Source organism: Tamandua tetradactyla, chromosome 17, assembly GCF_023851605.1.
Source record: "Tamandua tetradactyla isolate mTamTet1 chromosome 17, mTamTet1.pri, whole genome shotgun sequence".
NCBI lineage: Eukaryota > Metazoa > Chordata > Mammalia > Pilosa > Myrmecophagidae > Tamandua > Tamandua tetradactyla.
Window position 1 is genome coordinate 21,925,977 of NC_135343.1, and position 22,270 is coordinate 21,948,246.

Genomic DNA, 22,270 nt, shown 5'->3' on the forward strand with positions numbered 1-22,270 from the left:
CATGTTGTTTCTCCTGGCATTAAGATTTGAGAAAAAAAATTTCTCCCATGGAACCTTCTAAAAGTCTTTTATTAATGAACTTGAAAAGTTCTCCAAAGCATACTTAGCATCAGTACTTATTGCAAATTAAGAATCTTATTTTAAATGTAGCTCAGTAAAACCATTTCCCAGCCACCAAATAATGGTAAAAGTACATTTTATCTACTTTGTAAAGGTCAATGATGGTCTTGGTTGAACCCAGCCCAAATTTAGAACATGGGGAAGAATGAATGGACTGTAGAGTTCAGGCTTGTGTTCAACAGAACCCTCCCCTCTGTCATAGCTGCCAGACGAAGGCGGAAAAAAGGTGGGGTGACAGGTGTGGTGGGGTTCTGGGATTCTACTCCTGTTTTGTTCTGAGTAGCTCTTGGCTTATTATTTTTATATTGGCCTCTCATTTTTTAAAGAGAGAATCTACTGAAATAGAAATACATTAAAAATAGTAGCATTAACTACAGCAGAGAAAATTATATACAACATGAGACCACAAAAAAATGGCTGATCGCAAACATAAATTTAGTACACAAAGAACTATTGTGCATAATTGTTAAAGTTGCATCACAAATTCAACCCTGATTCTATCGAAGATAAAAGCAAAGAGGGAAACCACTTCAAGATTCAGTTTCAATATGGCGACCCAGTATCCTGCTGCCATTACAGGTGATGATCATGAAGTCTGAAAATAAATATAGAAGATTTTTATGAGATACTGAGAAGAATACAAATTACTATGCCTAGGACATTTGCAGCCATATAAAAATATATACATGAATCATAGAAGAGAATACACAAAGTTGAAATTATGGTAGTGTGATTTCAAGAGTTTCTTATTTTCATCTTTTAATATTGCCTTAAAAAATCGATAATTTGGGGTACATAAAGCTCCTAAATTAAAAGGTGAGCTATAATATAACAGAAAAAAAGTGCAGCAAATCTAATCGTAAATGATTTAAGGCCCTTATTAAAAGTAATACTTATTAAAATGATAGGAAGAACGTTGAGATTTTAAACTTTTCGATTTGAATAATTTGGAATTCATCTAGAAAAAAAGAACAACCATTATTATATACTTACTATGGTGTGCCAGGAACTTTTAAAATGCCGTATGTACATAAACATATTTAACCTCGTAACAACTCTTGAAGCAGATACTGTCTTTATAGATGAGGAACCTAAGACACAGGGATATAAAGGAATTTGCCAAAACCCATCTGGCTGGTAAGGGGTGGTTCCAGGATTCAAACCCAGCAGCGTCACTCCAGAGCTCATGCTCTTTCCCACTACACTAACAGCCTCTCAGGAGTGAATTGCTCCTGAATTCCTCTCTAGTTCAACCACATTCTATAACACTATGTCTTGCAAAAATTACTCTAATACTTTCATCTGCATGTCATTCTACACTTTTCAAAATGTCCTATGTATTCTCTGATCCTCATTCTATGTCTGTGAGCAAGGGCACCGTGCTAATGCTGTCCACCTAGATTTACTCCTCATATTGCTTTTGCACTACATCTGCTGGACGTCCACAGTCATTTCCATAGACTTGACTGCTTAATTCCTCAAGTTTTCCTGAGCGTATTCTCATCAGAGGTTTTGATCATCTGGATTTGAATAAGTCTGGGGAATTGCTACATTTCAAAAAGCGATGGGTTCCAAGCCCTTGATCTTGAGGCTTTCTCTTATGAAGTTTATGTATGTAATGGAGAAGCTTGGCTTACCAATAGTTATGCCCAAGAGTTGCTTCTGGAGGGCCTTGTTTGTCACTCAGATGTGCCCTCTCTCTCTCTCTGTAAACCCAACTCTGCAAATGAAGTCATCGCCTTCCCTTCTAAGTGGGACCTGACATCCAGGGGTGAAAGTCTCCCTGGCAGTGTGGGAGATGACTCCCATGGATGATTCTGGCCCTGGCACTGTGGGATCAACAACACCATCCTGACCAAAACGGGGAAAAGAAGTGTAACAAATAAGATATCAGTGGCTGAGAGAGTTCATATAGAGTCAAGAGGCTACTCTGGAGGTCACTCTTTTGCGAGCTTTAGTTAGACATTGCTACCTATCATAACTTGCCAAACTACAACCAAAACAATCCCAACCAATCCTAAAGAACACCTGGTGCAATATATAAGACTCTGCAAAGCTACCATGCACTAGGGTAACTTTTCAGAAACCTGCAACCTCCAGATGGGTCCCTGGACCAGATAAGTCTTGAAAACGAGAGGGCCCAGCCTCTCCAGAACATCAGCTGGTTCCATCTCCCTATCCCATATTATTGACAGCCCCTTCCAACATGGAAAAAATTAGAATGGGCATAACCCAAATACCCTGAAAGAGTGGGAGAAAGATCAAAGGTGATGGTGGAGTTATACAGAGAATATAGGGTTTAACAAATGAGAATGATTGTTGAATCATTAAATTGATATTTCTTTTAGTCTCCAATATCCTAGCACAGCTAAAAGAAAAACATAAAATTGTGGAATTGTAGCCCATTACCAAACTCTGAAATCTGTTTTACAACTAATTGTTGTACTGTGCTTTGAAATGTATTGCTTTTTTGTATATATGTTACCTTTCACAATAAAAGAAAAAAAAAAAGTCGATTTGTGATGATAGAAAAATATTCCTTCTAGCCTCCAATGTTCTGGAGCAGCTAGGAAAAAAAATCTGAGATGATGGTATGGTAGCCCATGACAGATTCTGGGATCTGTCCTGTAACTACTTGTTGCAGAGTGCTTTGAAAGCCATTACTTTTTTTCTCTCTTTGCTTTGTGTATGTATCGTACAATTTAAAAAGTTTTTTTTAAAAAAAGAAAGCAGCGGGTTGTTAGAGAAATAAGGGAACAAACCCATCTGTCATGGTTAGGGACAGGTGTCAACTTGGCCAAGTTGTGGTACCTGTTCATCTGATTGGGCAAGCGCTGGCCTGTCTGTTGCAATGAGGACATTTCATAGGATTAGGTCATGACACGTCAGCTACATCCACAGCTGATTCCATTTGTAATCAGCCAAAGGGGAGTGTCTTCTACAATGAGTGATGCTAAATGCAATCATGGGAAGCCTTTTAAGGAGGACTCAGAGGAGACAGGTTGCATTCCTGCTTTGGCTGGTGAGCCTCTCCTGTGGAGTTCATCCAGGCCATCCATTGGAGTCATCGGCTTCGCAGCCTGCCCTGTGGATTTTAGACTCTGCGTTCCTACGGTCACGTGAGACACTTTCATAAATTTTATATTTGCAAGTGTTCCCTGTTGATTCTGTTTCTCTAGAGAACCCTAACTAATACACCATCTACTCTTTAACATTTTAATTAGTTCGCGCACTTAAAGAGAGCCTAGCTTACAAAGCTAATGAGTGACAGACACTGAAGTAATACTTAGGTTTTAATAGATGACTTATAAATGTAAAAGTGTCTAGTGACAATATTAACCAGACAAATGCTCTAACATGAACTTGAACATGGACAATAAAGGCATAAAATCTAGAGCTATGATTTTAACTAAATGAGAAAAATAGCATGTTTATAGTTCCCAGTAGGAGGCCAGGAACCCAGGCTTCCAGCCAAGGTTGGGACATGCTACTGGACAATGGGCTCCACATTGAAAGGAGTTCAGGAAGCATCAGAAACCTTTGTGTCCAGTCCACACTTTAGAGTTTTTCCATAAATAGGAAAAAAAAAGCCAGACATTTATATATGCATTTTTGTTTAACTGCAGTATTGTTAATCCATTTTTCAGCTGAGACCCTGGGAAACTGAATAGCTTGTAAGTGATAGGTCATAAAGACATGCTCAAAGTTGAGAGTTCTTCCTACCTAGCAAAAAAACCAAACCCAACTAATGTTCCATAGAGTATTTGTATTTGCTTTAATAATAACTGAAAAATTATTTTTTAAAAAAGTGACTTCAAATACAAAGGCATTTTTTTATAGAAGAAATGTAAAGAAAATACAGGAGAAAAATGGATTCATGTAACTTAGCTGAAAGTGTGGAAAGCTCTATCATCTCTTAGAATCCAATTTGCTCTACTTGTAAAAATCAGAATTAATTTTGCAGTCATTGATTATTTAGTATCACAGAATTTGAACTCTGAAGAATTTTTACAGTATATTAAAAAATTGCTTAGATTATACCTGATCTTTCCCTCTTTTGTGATTAAAATAGTAAAATCATCCCCGTTCTTTGAATGAGAGTGTTATCAAGATGATGGGAAAGTATGTTGCATTGTGCTATTGCCCTTGTTTTAAACTGAACAAATGCCTATGCTAGGCAAAGAAAAAGAAAGAAAATGGATAAACATGAAGAAGTTATGAAATTGAATATAATCTCACCACCAAGTCTAATCAACATTACTATAATAACATTTAGAAAGCACTCACTATATACCATGCACTATTCTAAAGTGTTTTTAGTATTGATTCATTTAATCTCTTTGAGGCATGGACTCTAATTTTTCACTCCAGTTTACAGATGAGAAATAGAGTCACTGAAAGGCTGAGTTGTTCCAAATCACACAGCTATTAGTGGCAGAGCCAGGGTTCAAGCTCAGACATTCAAGCTTTGATCAGTGATTGTTGCCACGATTCTCTATTGTTAACCTGTATTTTACCACCACATACGTCAAGAGCGTTTAGGAAGCAATAGCTCCATGGAATATGGGCTGAGATGTTAAATACTGTAGAAGCTATGTTAGGGACAAATTTGAGGCACACTTAAATATATCTGAAAATATCCTTTTTATATTTTAACATTTCAATCTCATGCTAAAATTGTCTGCCAGATTAATCAGCTATCAGAAAAACTGGCAAAATGAATGGCTTTGTAAACCTAAGAAAAATTAAGTCCTGAAAATGAGTTAAGTAGAAAATGTAATGGTACTATGATGATTAAATTTGGTATTGAATTGTCTTACTTCTATCTATTCAGTGCTTCCCCACCCAATGTACTATGTAATATTCTCATGATCAATACTGATTGAAATTCAAATGGGACAAAATAGGATTTTTATATAATTTATTATTCACACGCTCATATATCTTATGATAAAATTGGTAGAGATCTAACTACGTAATTAGCAAGTTCACTTCTAAAGCTGATACATGGAAACACTATCAGAATGAGAGGTAACTTTATTTTGTTCCATTTCCTCAGTACTGCCATTTGGTAGAATTGCCACTGTACTTTTGTGACTCCAGATATATCGATTCAATCCTTACTGCCAACTGATTCCAGTCAGGGATGATAAATTTGAATAAATTTCATAGCTAAAAGGTATGATTCTAATAAATCTTGAATTCTAGCTTTGAACACAGTGTTTCAGTGTTTAATAGAAACTGTTATATGGTTGCTTTTTTGAGGAATACATGTAAAGACTCCTTTTATAAAGCCATAATTAATGACAACTCTTTTTGAAATGTCTGTCCAGTGACATATCCCTTCCATACTCTATACAATTGCAGGTTTCTAATAGCATATTTTAAATTACAATATTTTACAACAAGTATTAACCTTAGAGATTATCTGCTTGTGGCAGAAAAGACAAGAAGTCAAGTTGCTGGCTATATAATGCAATTCTCTTTTCTCTTGGGTACACAGACTACATGTCCTAGACCCTCTTGTAGTCATTACCTGCAACTGAGTCTTAACCATTGGATTGTGGGTGAAAGTGATGTGCCGTACTCCCAGGCCTGGTTTATAAAAAAGTCTTCCTGACATAATCTTCCATGCTTTCTTCCCAATACAGCTGACTGGAATAGAAAAGGGGCCCAGTCAGTGGTGTTCTGAAGCCAGATTCTAGCAGCCCACAAGAGTGAATTATTAAGTATTCAGGATTTTTGCCAGCCATTTGTTAAACTGATGGGAGCTTGAAATTAGCCATGTTAGAAGTGTTTACACTAGAGGAATCAGCAAGTGCTGAAAATTAGGGTTTTTTTTGTTTGTTGAGAGAAGCTTTACTAGAAGACCACTGTTACTAGGATGATCTTACAATTCACATGGGAAAGATGATGGATTCTAAATCTAGAAGGAGCCTGGGTCTCTGATTTACTACTGAAATAGAGCCATCCAACCAGAATCAATTGCATTAGATTGATTCTGATCTAACAAGATTAGAATATCTATCTAAGCTATCTAGCAAGAAATCGGGTGCCCACGTTTCTCAGGACAGTCTTTTTTCCCACTTTCTCAATGTGGGTGTAATTAATAGCACCCGCATTTCAATCTCAAAAGTGTCTTAGTTTCAATGATAGTGACCCTGGAAAGACAAAAATAAAATAAAATAAAAGCTTTCTTATAGTAAGGTGCTGAAAATGTAAGATGTATCTCTTCTATCAGCTAGTAACAGCTTAACTAGCCTACTGTTTCAATCCCGTCATTTTACAATAAGGAAACTGATATTTAATCTTCATAATTTTGTGAAGAAAAGCAGTTAGCAAATATGTAGTCTATGCCACTTATATGTAGAGTAAGTAATAAAAAGAGGATAAAGAAACTTGACAAATTGGACAAAAGTAACAGAGTATTACAGGCCTATTGCCAATAATTATCTCTACATTTCCAATCATTTTTTGAACATAGTATGTGATTTAAGGCCATAATTCCATTTTGGTCAGGAAAATTTATTTCAGTTACTATTTCCTCAGCATGTACCAATTGGGGATTTGACAAATTGAACAAAAGTAACAGAGTATTACAGGGCTATTGCCAATAATTATCTCTATATTTCCAATCATCTTTTGAACATAGTATGTGATTTAGGTCCATTATTCCATTTTGGTCAGGGAAAATTATTTCAGTTTGTACTTCCTCAGCATGTACCAATTGGAGAGAGGATGAGACAGTTCAGATAGCTCTTGGATGGCCATATAAAATTTGTTTAATGCAGCTGTTCTGTCTCCTAAGGGCATTTTGTTTCTCAGTCAAAACTGTAGTTGCTGCTTCAACATGTTAACAAATTAAAGCTGCTTGGCTTCATATCAAATCCAACATGCCGACGTTTTTTACCTCTGGCAAGTATGATATAGAAATACCCTGACCAGAATAAGTAGTGCTTTATGGAAGAAAAATCAGAATTATAGTTAGATTGACTCTGGGCATGCAAACTCATGCATGTATGCATACGCATAATCCACACCCATGCTGCTTCTTAGAAGCCTCTGGATGAAATAAACTGGTTGAACATGGGTTAAACCACAGGGTTTCTTTTTCAGCCTTAATTTTTGGATTATTTTCCTCTGGTTGTTCATTTCTAGACTCCGTGCCTTAATATTTTTATACCACAATCATTCAGTCAAAAGCCTCAACAACCTATTTCCACTCTACATTTTTAAATTATAATTTGTATTTAAATCAAATGTGTACTTTTGATACATTATGTAATTTTGCCCTTGCAGGAAACATATAAAGCATGTGTGATTGTTATACCCATTAATGAAGAACCTGAGATTCAAAGAGGTTAAGTAAAATGTCCAGCTTCTCATAGCTTTTAAGAAGCAGAATTCATATTCAAGCTCACATTCATGTGATTCTAGAGCAGAATTCAGATTCAAACCCATGTGTTTCTAGAGCCTACCTACTATGATAACCTGCCTCCAGATTTTCTTCCTGCTCCTCCACAGCTCCTCAACAGTCCTCCTTTGCTTTAGTTAAGTTGGTTTCTTCATTAAGCTATAAATATGCTGCGTATCTTTCTACCACCATATCTTTGCTTACACTTATCCTTCCCTCTATAGCTACTCTCTTGTCTACTTGAATATTACTCAATCTTCAAATGTCAACTGAAGTCCCACATTGACCTCCAATTTCCCTTTTGATCATTTCAGTGATTTCTTATTTCCCTCAATTTTGAAAATAAACACCATAGAGAATTTGCCATAGCGATCCTAAGTCATGAGAGAGCTACTGTAAAGTAGCAAACTGCTAGCACTCAGGCTGAATATCCTGATGACATGTTTTATTTAGTCTGCACAGTGATTTTTTTTTGATCCTGTGTTTAATTTGAAATTGTTTCCTATAATTAAAAATTCTGAGATTGTATGCACAAATCTGGATTTTTTCTTACAGATGAGGAAACTAAGCATTCAGAGGTTGAAATTTTGCCAAAAGATATACAGCTAACTTAGCCGAAAGGAGACCCAGGTTTCCATAATCCAAGTCTGGTGCTCCTTTGCCAAACTACACATCACAGGTTAGGTTATTCAGCTATTTCTTTTTTGGCTGTATTTGTATCATTATCATTATCTTATATATGTACATATATATATATATATATATATATTTGAACCCAGGAATCAAACCTGGGTCTCTAGCATGGCAGGCCAAGAATTCTGCCACTGAGCCACCATTGCACCTCCCCTAAACTATATTTTATGATCATTGATAGTTATTTGGTATCCCCAAAGCAATTAATGCAGTACTTGAAGTACTCAGTGAATACTAATTGATGACTTGGTTGAATCTTATGCCTGCACTAACCAAGGTAGAGTCAGAACCATTTCCTCCTGCTGACATTGAAGAAGAGAGAAAAAGAAAAAGAAATGAAGTTCACTCAATAGTTGATAGTCGCAAAGTATTGCTTTACCACTGGCAAGTGCTTTAATTCTCCAAACCCAGAGCTACATCCCATCACAGAGCTCCTGTCAGTCACCATGGGCTACCAGGTATCTGGGTGGGACTACAAAAATAACTGAATCTGTATGGGCTTAAATCATTTTATGTCAAGGTCTGAAAATTGGAATATATTTGAGCCAGTTTCACTTATTTTAACCTGATTTTCCTTGGTGCAGACACAGTATTAAGGGGAAAATGATACATCAGAATAAAAAGGTGACTCATGAAGGAAGTTTGTCATCTAAGACAGAAGGAAGAATAAACAATAGAAGACAGTTCTATAGTCTCAGCTTCTCAATTCAGCCATCCTTCCTTTTCCTTATAAATTGGACAAAGATAAATGGATCCGTAGTGATCCATTCAGCATAAAAAGAAAGATTTCCTATTTTCTAGTCTACTGGTTAAGAGTATTGATCTATTATGTTTAAATAAGAAACAGTCAGCACTTGTCCCTAAAATTCAAGATAGATAATAACTTCCCTGTGAATTTTGATAATTGTAATAATTCCCAATCTAAAGAACAGATTGTAGAATTTCATTTTTTCTGAAAATGTGCATAAACATGCTTATGGTAAAACAATACTTGGCATAGAAAAAAATCAGTGCAAAAATCCTTAGGACTCAGATATATAGTCTTTATCTTACCAAACAAGGAAAAACTTAATGGAATAAACATCTCAACAGCTAGAAAAAATTCCCATCAAGGTTCTAAAAAATTCAATCTTAGTGACTAAATTTGACCAGTCTTATTGGCTGGTATGATTTTAGTTTCCTAGAATGATGCTCCAAGAAAATTGCATGAAATGGGTTGGCTTGAACAATGGGAATTTATTAGTGTGTAGTTTTGAGGCCATAAATATGCACAAACCAAGGCATCATCATCTTCCCGGAGACTGGCTGCCAGTGGTCCTTGTCTCGCCTGCCACATGGCAAGGCACATGGTGGCATCTCCTTGTCTCTCCTTCCTCTTCCATGTTTAATTGCTTTCAGCTTCTTATTTCTCTGAAACAAGTGAGGGACCCCCACAGGAACAGAGGCTGAAAGCAACAGAGCCCAGGAGCAAGGAATCAGCAGATAGATGCCAGTCACATGCCTTCTCAACTGACAGAGGTGTTCCAGAAACTGTCGGCCTTCCTTGAATGAAGGTAACCTCTTGTTAGTGCCTTAATTTGGACACATTCATTTCCTTAGAACTGTAAACTTGTAATGTATTAAATTCCCCTGTTTAAAAGCTGTGCCAGTTCTCATATATTGCATTCTGACAGCTTGTGAAAAAACACAAAGGGAATAATATTTTTATTGAAAAAAAACATCAGAAAATGATATATTATATAATATATATGTGTGTGTGTGTACATACATATATATAACAAATAACACACATATACATGTAATAATATCCAGAATGCTGAGAGAAAATTACTATCTACTTATATCCAGTTTAATTAGGGCTCAAGAGTAAAGCTAAAATAATTTTTTGCTACATATGTGAATAAATCTTAATAAACATTTTTAGCGTGTTGTCTTTTTAAAATACTGGTCAGTTTTTTGGGATTTTATAAATGCTATAACTAAAATAGTGATTGGAGCAACATGGAAATGAAGGAAGAAAAAAATAAAACATTTTAAGCTTCTATGATTGTTAAAGAGTAAGCTGGAAATATTTGTTGATTGTAAACTCTCCAAGGCAGTATGCTACATTAAAGTTTTGGGATCATCACTTGAATAAATGGAAAAAATAAATAAACTATAAAGCCTTGAAGGCAGTATTGGGAAGAAGTAGGAAGAAAGAAAACTTGATAATTTCAATGTAAGGCAATAAAAGAGAGGTAAAAATCACAAAAAAAGCTTGTAAATAGAGGACTTAAAAAAGAATATATATATGTATCTAAATACATTAATCACCAATAAATATAAAGGAATTAAACTCACCTATTAAAAGGCAGAGGGTCTCTAATTGTATAAACAAACAAAAATTTTGCTGTATACTGTTTACAATAATATAACTACAATAATGTAAAGGCAAATGCACAGCACAGTTTAAAGTAAAAGGATGACACAACAATCCATAATGTAAATATTAATCAAAAAAGGAACAAAGCAAGCAATTTAATAGCAACAATATAAACTAAAGATTTATTGAGTAGGATAAGTCTATTCTTAAAAAAAAAATATGATTGAATTCCTCAGAAGTATGTATTCATGAAAAATAGTCAAACAAGAAGAAGAAAGTGAGAAGTCTATAATCGTAATGGCATATTTAACACAACTTTCTAAAATGGAGAAATCAATTGATCGTTTGTTGAAAAAAGGTTTGTACAACAAAACAAGCAAAATTATCCTGATGGGGATATATAAATCAGTACCATAAGTAATATATCAATCAATTAATGTTAAATAAATAGTCATTTAAGATACATATGAAGTATTTACAAAGTTCCTGCGGGTAATCGAGTCCAACTCCATTTTGATGTTTGCTGACAGTTTTTAGCCTCACTCCTTTTTCTTACTCTGCAGGCCCCCATCTGGGCAAGATAATAAGAAAGCCGTAATTCTTCCCTTGGCACCGATGAAAAGTTAAAATCATATAAGCCGTCATTTCATTTCACATGGAGCCTTCACCTCAGCCCCGCCTTTAACCACAATTAAAAAAAAAAAAAATCACCTCATTCTTGCTGCTCCCAAAACATTTCTGCACCTGTTTGGAAGTAATAAATCTTCTCCTTCCCTCTTGGTGCATGTGTGGCATCATCACCAAATGCTGGTGGAGTTGTGATGCCGCCCTCTGCGGCTCAACCACAAGGTACACTTGAAAGGACACCTCGAAAGTAACAGAGAATTTATATCATACCACCTTATTCTTTGAGCAAAGCACAACATTACAAATCAGTAATAAAGGAAATATCTCCCTAAGGAAGAGTATATGTGGAAGTTTTTAAATGCACTTTCCAAATAGCTGCTATTGCAACGAAGAATTATAGTAGAAAGTATAAAGTGTGTGTTATTGACCGAAGAAAATATGCAATGCGAATCTGTGAGACATAACTGGATAGTTCTTTTAAAATGAAAGTTTATACCCTTTTCTCCACATATTAAAAAAAGAAAAACTTAAAATTAACGATCTAAGTACTCAAGCCAAGAAACTAGATAAACAACAATGGGGTATATTTAAAACTAAGGAGAGGGTGCAGAGGTGGTTCAAATGGTAGAATGCTCACCTTCCATGCAGGATGCCCAGGTTCGATTCCAGGACCATGCACCACCACCTCAAAAATGAGGAAAATAGCAAATATAAATGCATAGACTTCTTATTTAAAAATACAGAATATCAGCAAAATAAAAATCTGTTTATTCAAAAAACACAGAAAAATATACAAAGTATCCAAACCTCTTTTGAATTTGAACAAGATAAAGGAGTCAATAAAAATAAATTATATTTAGAATTTAAAGGTGGCAAAACTACAGATATATTAGCTAATGGAGCTAAAGTAAAAGTTTAAAAATAGTAAAAGTAAGTATATTTGCAAATATGACTTAAAAGTTAGAAATTTCAATTTACTCAGAAAATGATTTTATAAAAGATTTTTTCAAATCTTCAAGAAACAAATCCCAACTTCCAAACTCATCTAAAAACTGATAAAGAGCACTGAATGTACATACCTCATTTCTTTTATGGAAATACTGAAATATTGGTCCTAGGCAAGGATAAGGTCAGAAATTTCTCACTAATGAATATAAATGAAAATATCTTAAATAAATTATTTGCAATCCAAATGTACCAAGGGCTGAAATATATAGATATATTCAGTAAGGATTATTTCAGAAATATAAGGGTAGTTTAATATCAGAAAATTTAATAATATAATCCACTATTTAAGCAGATTAATGGAGGATAAGAGAATTTATGATCATCTGAATAGTTTCAGAAAAGGAATTTGATAAAATTTAAAATAAAACATTTATAACAAAAAGCAATGAACCAAATAAAGAAACAAAACCCTAAACCATAATAAATAATTCTTAGCAAACCAGAAATGTAAGGGAGCTTACCTAACAATATAAAAGATACTTAACCAAAAAATGCATAGTAAATAAAATACTATTTTATACCAAGAAAATGATAAAAGTCAGACAACAGTTGACAGAAAACATGTGGAGAAATCATTATTCTCAAACGCTGATAATAAAATTGCTTTGAAAAACAGTTGGTCAAAATTCAAGATACACATACTCTGGCAATTTCAGTTCTAAATATGTTAGAGAATCCTTAATATAGGTAAAAAGATATATGCATGCGTATGTATGATTTCAAATAAGGAAATATTGGGGGGATTAAATTTTGATCTACACGTGGCTTGCCTGAATATTATGGCATACTAATATATTACTATGTAGTAGTTCAATTAATTAATTAGATCTATATGTATTGACAAGAATAAATCTGTGATACATAGAGTTAAGTGGGAAAATAAGCTCTATTCCTCCCCTTCCAAAAAGCAAGGTATTGAAAGACAAAGTGTAATGAAAAGATTATATTACATATAAAAATAGAACAATGTATTCATATATGCACACATAGACATATAGTCAAAACATTAAAATATGGATCAAAAAGATGCACACCAATTTCAAAATAGTAACTACCTCTAAGGAAAGAGGATGAGGAAGAGAAATTTGAAGCTATAATTTCAACTGCTGTTTTGAGGGAAAAAATTCTAAAGTAAATATGTCAAAATGTCAATATTTATTAAATCCTGGTAGAGAATTTATACATAAAATAATAAAACAAATTAGCACTATGAGTGATCAGAACTATCAGCTAAGTACCTAGTTTTTAAATATGGAGATGATAATTCAGAGTACATGGGCTATAAGTTCAGAGAAAGAGATAATAGCAGAACTAGAAAAATAAATACAAGTTTCCTGACTATAAATTCAGTTCTTTCCATAAAATTATATGGAAAGAGTTTGTGTGGAACTTTAATTTTATTCAACAAAACTATTTGTTATCCCTATTCAGATTTTATTTTTCCTTCTGGTAATATTTCTAAGCATCTCTCTTATTTGTTTTATTCTGTCCCATGAAGAGAAGAGTTATTTATAGTTTATGTAACTCTCCCACTGTGAGAGTTTCTGGAAGTCAGGGAGCCTATCTTGGTTATCTTTTCTCTCATTTATCAGTGTGCTTTTTGACAAGAGACAGTTATATGTGCTTAATGAATTGAATGCATGATTCATTCTTTCAAATATAAATATCAAATATTTTTAGCATCTGTTATATGTCATGCACTGTGCTAGGCACTGGGCTAACTGTCATATTTGAAATAAGTCAAAGTTTGTAACATTAAACTGAAAATAAAGTTTGTTAAGATAGATACTTTTTATTGGCCTTCAGTTGGATTTCTATGACCAGCAGTAACATTTTTTGATAGGAATATATATATATATTTTTTACATGGGCAGGCATTCGGAAATAGCAGGCAAGAATTCTGCCTGCTGAGCCACCATGGCCCACCCAAATCGGAATATTTTAAATGCTAAGAACAGCAGATATCTTTGGGCTTTAATCAGAATTTGCTAAGCCTAAAGACAAGCTAAGTTTGGCATGATTGCCCTTAAATAATCAATTTGTTTTCACTGATTTTACAGCATAAAAGAGTTCAGAGAAGCAGAGAAAAACTAATCAATACAAATGAAGTCCTTCATGCTTTTTTCATCTATTCCTTTAAAAATATTAATAATGTAGAAATAAGATACTAAACAACTAAGGTGCCTTAAAGCACATTTTTTTTGACTTTTACATAGGTTTGTTTCTGAGTAAGAAGGTATAACCATATTCTATCTGTCTTTCCCAGTAACAACAGCTTAAAAATTGGACCAAATGCATAGATGCGATTTAAGGACCAAGGAAGTAAATAATAGCTGGTAGCCTGGGAAGAAGACAGAATCCAAGTGTCAACAAACTATTGGTGATTATATCATATTTTTTCCCCTTGTTATTACAAACTTAAGTCAAAACAACCAAAACAGACAGAGGGAGCTCCAGGAGACGCACTCTAATTCTGGCTCAAGCAAAGGCAAAATGGTTTCTGACTGTCAGAGAAAATGGAAGAAATTCTCAGTTTCTGTTTTTTCTTTTTCATCCTCTCATGCCTCAGTCCCGAGCAATCCCAGCCAGTGATGGCCACACAGGCACAAATGGGAGTTTGCAAAAGGACCTAAAATTCTAAAGTAAACTGACTGTTTTCTCTGAAGTGAAAACTTTTAGTCTGAGAGGGTGGAACAAAACCCTGTTGCTTTTTTTCTCTGTGTTCCATTGCATTGTTCAAGAGGAGGAACAGTCATGGGGAATACATAGGAGAGCAGGGTAAGTAAATCCCAACTTTCTAGTGAGAAAATAGAAAAAGGAAGGATTTGAGAACCAGAAAATCTGGAGAGACAGAGGAGGGAGTTCTAAGACTGAGAATCTTCTAATATTCAAAATGTTCAGGACACATCTAATCACTTGGCAAGGGAATGAACCAGGAAAAAGAAAGAGATACAGTTTAAGATGACACCAATGTTAGATAATCTGACAAAGGAGCATGTGTGTGTGTATATATATATATTATATATATATATATTATGCATATTATATACTTATACATATGCTTCAGATTTGATAGTGAACACTCTTGAAACAGATGGAAAAGTGGAAAGTCTCAGCAAAGAGAGAGAGATATTAGAAGAACCCAACATAACTTTAAGAACTGAAAAAAAATAACAACTGAAATAAAGAAAATAGCTGGGATCAATAGCAAAATAGGATGATAAAGGAAAGTCAGTGAACTTTATGAACTTATTTTTTTTTGTGATAGATCAGTAAAATTTATTCAATCTGAAGAACTGAGAGAAAAAAAGATTTTTGAAATGTACAGAAATTCTGAGACTAAATTAAAAAAAAATATAATACTTGTGTCATTGTAGTCACAGAAAAAAAGTACAGTGTAGAACAGATACTTCACCCAAACGACATAGATATTACAAATAAGCACATGCAAATATGTTCAACGTCATTAGCCATTTTCATTAAATGAAAATACCACTGCATGCCTAGTGGGTTGCTAAAATGAAACAAGCTGACAATACTAAACCCTGACAAGGATGTGACACAATTCAAACTTCATACATTGCTAGTGAGAATGTACAACAGCGGTACTCTGGAGAACAATATGACAGTCTCTTACAAGCTAAGCATACACTTACATACATGATGCATAATCCCTCTCCTAGATATTTACCCTAGAGAAATGAAAGCATATGTTCAAATTAAAACCTGTATACAAATGGAAAATGAATTGTGTTACATCTGTATGATGACATACTAGTTAGTAATTACAACAAATGAAATTTTGAAACTTAGATGTGACAAAAGGGACAGCATGAGGGAGTTTCTTGAGTTGATGTAACTAACTGCAAAGGTAACTCCATAGTTCTATTTTTTAAATTCCTCAAACTTATGTACCATAAAATTCCATTTTACTGTATGTTAACTTTAAAAATCAAATTAAAAAATTCTCACAGAAAGTCTTCCTCTTGTATAGAGAGTTAGGTGATACATAGTGCCCTTATTATGTTTTCACTACTTATGAAAGGACTCTTTCCAGGTTCCATATCAGGTGAGAAATTAATAGGGTTGCAGAATGCCACATGTCCTAGTTTGAAAAGATGTATGGACCCTAGAAAAGCCATGTTTTAATCAAAATCCCATTTCATAAAGGTAGAATAATCCCTATTCAATACTGTATATTTGAAACTGTAATCAGATCATCTCCCTGGATGATGTGATTTGGTCAAGAGTGGTTGTTAAACTGGATTAGGTGATGACATGTCTCCATCCATTTGGTGGGTCTTGATAAGTTTCTTGAGTCCTATAAAAGAGGAAACATTTTGGAGAATGAAGGAGATTTGGAGAGAGCAGAGAATGCTGCAGTACCACAAAGCAGAGAGTCCATCAGCCAGCGCTTTGGAGATGAAGAAGGAAAATGCCTTCCAGGGAGCTTCATGAAACAGGAAGCCAGGAGAGTAAGCTAGCAGATGACACTGTGCTCACCATGTACTCTTCCAGCCAAGGAAGAAACCATGACTGTGTTCACCATGTGCCTTCTTGGATGAGAGGGAAACCCTGAACTTCATCAGCCTTCTTGAACCAAGGTTTCTTTCCCTGGATGCCTTTGATTGGACATTTCTATAGACTTGTTTCAATTGGGACATTTTCTCAGCCTTAGAACTGTAAACTAGCAACTTGTTAAATTCCTCTTTTTAAAAGCCATTCCATTTCTGGTATATTGCATTCTGGCAGCTAGCAAACTAGAACACCACATTTTCATAAAAATGGTACTTGATCCCTCCCTCCACAGAAATTTTTCTATTTCAAAAAATAATCAAGGACAGATACGTTATCTATCTATAGATACATCAATTTGTTGATTAGTCTTGCTAGTAATTTCCATATTATTTCTTTTTTTTCCTATGGGTCAATTTTGAAATTTTAATGTTAGGAAAAATATAAAAGAAAGACCCACAGTGGGGTGCTGAGTTAGAATGTGTGGGTACTCAAACCCACACATTCTAACTCAGAAAGCACTTAGTATACATTCATTTCCAAGACAGACCTAGCCTACTTTCCAGAATTGACTTTTGAAATGACAGTAATAAATTTGCATATGGAAGAATCCATCACTACTTAACATATGAATTTCACATTCAGTTGTAATATTCAGGTTTTTAAAGCAATTAGTGCTTTGCTATATTACAGGATATATAAACACAATATATTTTTCAACAATTAAACTTTTTTCACCTACTACAAAGTTGGTGAGAACTAATTGAAGACTTATTAGAGCACCCAAAATGGAAGGGAGTAAAACATATCATGCTTTAATCTTTATTAAACATTGCTTACCATGATAAACTGTATTCTGTATTTACACATTTTGGATTGCAAATAAATATCATATATTTTGGGTAGTTTCTGTAACTAATACTAGCTTATAACTACATATTTTATTATCATCAACAGTTATATGAATAAGTTGCAAGATGATCCTGCTTTAAATGCTTATTTTCTTAAAACTGTGTCACATATTGGATCTAGCTTTTTCTTTGTTATGCAATTTTACCGAGATATTTTCACATACCATATAATCATCCAACGTGTACAATCAGTGGTTTACAGTATCATCATATAGTTGTGTCTTCATCACCACAGTCAATTGTTGAACATTTTCATTACTCCACAAACAATAAGAATAAAAATTAAAAGGAACACCCAAAATATACCATGCCCCACAAACCCCTATTGTTTTCTTTTCTTTTTTTCTTATTTATCTGTCCATTTACTAGATAAAGGCAGTGTCAATCACAAAGTTTTCATAATTGTAACCAAGAAATCAGGATTTAAGGGATAAGTTTGATTAGTGAATCATTATATAGATATTCCTTTTTGCTTTCTGGTATATTGGAGTAGACAGAGGGAAATACCTAAATTTTTTAAATTTTAAATTGTAATCCAGCTGCCTTAATCTCTGATAATGACTGTATAGCCCTTATCTTCTGTCCCCATGATTGTATAAAATCTTGTGACTAGCCTTCATTTGTACCTAGTTATCCAGTTTTTCAACTTTAGAGTCTTATAACCACTATAAACAGCCCCTGATGTTTATTAATGAAGGGTCTTGGGTCAGCCCAGAACTAACCCACCCCAAGTCCAAAGTTATCTTGATAACAGAGACTGTATCTAACCAAAATGGGCCCACCTGACATGCGCAGTAGCTTAGACTTCAACCTACAAGTCACCTCTACCTCTTTACCATTTTCTTACGTACGTTCTGTGACTAAGTATGTAATCAATCTGCGGATATTCAATAATTAGCTCACCTCTAATTACACCATCTGGGGCCACTGTGCTCATTATCCTAAACCCTGCCCATCTTTTCTCTAATAAAACCATCAAAATCACTGCAGTTTGGGAGACAGATTTTGGACCACTAGGCCATCTGCTCTCCTACTATATGCCTAGTAATAAACTCTTTCTTTGAATCTCAGGGTCTCAGGATTTGGTTATTGATTACGTTGGGCAAAAAGATCCATGACCTTTGTCCAGTAGCACAATCACGCAGTCACACTGTGAAATCTATGTGGTTCAAGAATCAAGTCTACTAGATTACAGTTCAACAGTCTTATGTATTCCCAAGTAGCTGTTCTAAGGCACTAAAAAACTAAAAAGGGATATATTATGCAAAAGAAAAACTTCCAGAATGACCTTTCTCTATTTGAAGTCTTTCCGCTACTGAAACATCATTTTGTTTCGTTTCTCTTTGTTTGGTCACGAAGCCTTTCTCAGTCCCATAATGTAGGTCCAGGCTTATCCCCAGGAATCAAGTCCCACGTTGCTAAGGAGATTTATACCCCTGGGAGTCATGTTCCACATAGGGGGAAGGCAATGAGTTTACCTACACAGTTAGCTTAGAGAAAAAGGCCACATCTGAGCAACAAAAGAGGTTCTGTGTGGTGACTGTAGAGAATAATCATAAGTAGGCTTAGATTCTCCTTTGCAGGAATAAGTTTAATAAGGCCAAACCCCAAGATCATGGGCTTAGCCTATTAAATTGGTAACCCCCAATGCTTGTGAGAATATCAGGAATTTCCCAGGTAGGGAAGTTTAATATTCCTCTTTTTTCCCAGTCCCTCAAGAGAACTTTGCAAATATATTTTTTATTTTCTGTCGAAATTACTCTGAGATTTTTCAGGACATCACACTATACAAAGCAACTCACTCCCTATTCAAAATTCCATGTAATTATGGTGTTTGGATACGCTGACCATACAAATTAAATTAGGCAGTACGCTACCGAAAATATAAATTTTGCACCAAAATAAACATCTCTTCCTTTGGCTTCACACAGAAGTTGATGTTTTAAAACACAATCAGTGTCATCCTTTACCCTTTAGTCTGATTTACCTTAGTCCTACCCAGATCAGCTTCATTCATATCTCTGATAGAAGTCTGATTACTTTTTCAAGATTTTTAACAGTTGCTGTATGAGGATATGCTGACCTTCATAGTTGCAGAACTCTAGCTATGAGTCTCATATATCACACAGACATCCAAAGTTCCAGGGAACACCCAGGTTATATGCAAAGAGCTCAGCATCTCAGTATTTAGAAATAACAGTTAACACTCCAGAATAAATGTAACTGCTATAAGAGCTTACCTTTGAAATAAGCCTTCTCCTAATAACCTATGCTCTCAAATTCAGTTCTCAGAGTTTGTACATTGTAGTTAGTCCATATTAGTGTGGCATTATAATATTTGTCTTTTTGTTTCTGGCTTATTTCACTCAACTTACTATCCTCAAGTTTCAGTTACCTAGTTGTATTCCTCAAAACTTCTTTCTTTCTTGCAGCTGCCCAATAGTCCATTGTATGTGTACACCATGGTTTGTTCTTCCATTCCTCAGTTGATGTACCTTACCTTACCTTAATCTACCTCCATCCCTTGTAAATAAGGAACAGTGCCGCCATAAACACCAGTGTGCAAACCATTCATGTCCATGTTTTCAGTTCTTTCAAGTACACCAATAACAGGGTTGCAGGATCATATGGCTACCTTCTACTTAGCCTCCTATGGAACCACCACACAGTCCGCCAGAGGGGCTGCACCATTCTGCCTTCCTACCAATGATAAATAGGTACATATCTCTCTCCACATTTTCTCTAGCACCTGTATCTCATATTTATTTTTTAAACAGTTTTATTCATATACTACACAATCCATCCTAAGTAAACAATCAGTGGTTACCAGGAAAAACAAAACAACATCACTAAGAATTCCATACCCCTTATTGATTTTTCTTATTAGCTCAAGGTTAACGTTAATGTTCTCCATATCCTGCAGTGAGTTAGTAGCAGAAGAGAATTAGATTCTTCTTGGTCATTTCAAGTTCAGTTACTTTTTCTCCAAATCATTAAAACCCATTCTTATGTAGTGGTAGAGAGGATAACCAGGTGAAATGATTTCAAGTCCTTCTCTTTGCCCAAATCCATTCTTTCTTACTGGATTTTGAAATGTCATTGCTAAATACTTTCTCCTTTTAATCTAGATATTTGATTACCTCTGATTATTTTTAACCAAAATCTTAGATTATTTAAATTACATGCTTGCTATGTAAATAATATTTTAGGCTGCTGTCGGGAATTTATATCTTAGTGAGAAGGAATGATCTGAGTGCAGTGCTGATGAGAAGATGTATTTTATATATCATTTATTTATTATGTAATAGCCAGACATTTGCAGCAGCTTCATCAGTGCATTTACTCCCTGTAATAAAGTTCATGAGAATTAAAAATATAAACAAGAGTTTCGGTTAGTGTGGCAAATCAGTAAAGAAAGTTAGTATGTTTCAATAGTTTAATGGCATCAGAGTCTGAAAACTTGATATATCTTTCTCCAAAACAGAGTTATAATCAGCAGGTGTATTAGGTAGTCTGCAAGTGAACATTTTAAGTAAGAGCTTATGGATAATATTGAACCCTTTTGAGTGTGGAAGAGGCCTTGTGGTGACGATGTAAGGATGGTGGACTCCTCCCACTCAAATAAGGAAGTGTGGAAGTCCCTTTATTTAAGTCTCGACCTCTTAACCTGGCCCACATTCCCGTGAAACCACATGAGCATATGATAATGAAGAATTAAGTTTACTAGAATATGATAGGTGCTTAAGACATAAAGCTTGTTCAGTTGATACCCTCTCTCTATAAGGGTAGTCAGATATGCAAATGGTAAGATCAACATACCTTTATTTGTGATTGGTCAAAACTAAAATGAATAATTATGATAATAAGGTGTAGAAAACTCATTTTTTGATTGGCTAGTTTCTGAGATTCGATTGTAACTCCTAAGTAGCCAGCCAATGGTGAACCAGGGGAGGGACTCCTTGGTAGGGACTGAGATAAAAGGAACCTGCGCGCTCCCATACTTTGCGCTCACTGCTGCTTGTTGTGTGGGCACTTTTTCTCATGAGAAAGAAATAAAAGAGCTTCTGCCATACTGCATGAGTGTCCAAAAATCTCACGTGAGCTGGCAAAACTGAGCCGGTAACACTGGTCCATGCAGTGATGACAGACACTGTTGTCTTCATAATTTTGCCAAGAGTTACTCCTTCCTCTTCTCCCCCTCACTCAAGGCTGCAGGTATCCTGGTTTAGCGCAATACCATGAGCCCTTGAAATAGGTACATACCTAAATCTGCTCCATCTCAGAAATCAGGAGCTATTTAGCTTTTGTTGACTGACCTCATTATTCTAAAGTTGCTAAAGTTGGCAAAACCTCCGAAGCTGGGATACATACTCAGTGTTCTGGCAGTCCGTTGTCACAAAGCCCTTAGTCTCCCACATGGAAGGAGAGCTAATACTTCCATTTTCTCCTTCACACCTGGCATAAAGAAACCAAATACTACCTGAAGGCCAGGCAATGAATATTACAGGGCTTAACTTGGCAGTGAAAGTAACTTGGGAAGTGAGATTATCTTGTTTGAAGGGTCCAGGATAAGACTATTTTATTCAAAATCATCTTATATAAAAATAATATTATGAAAAG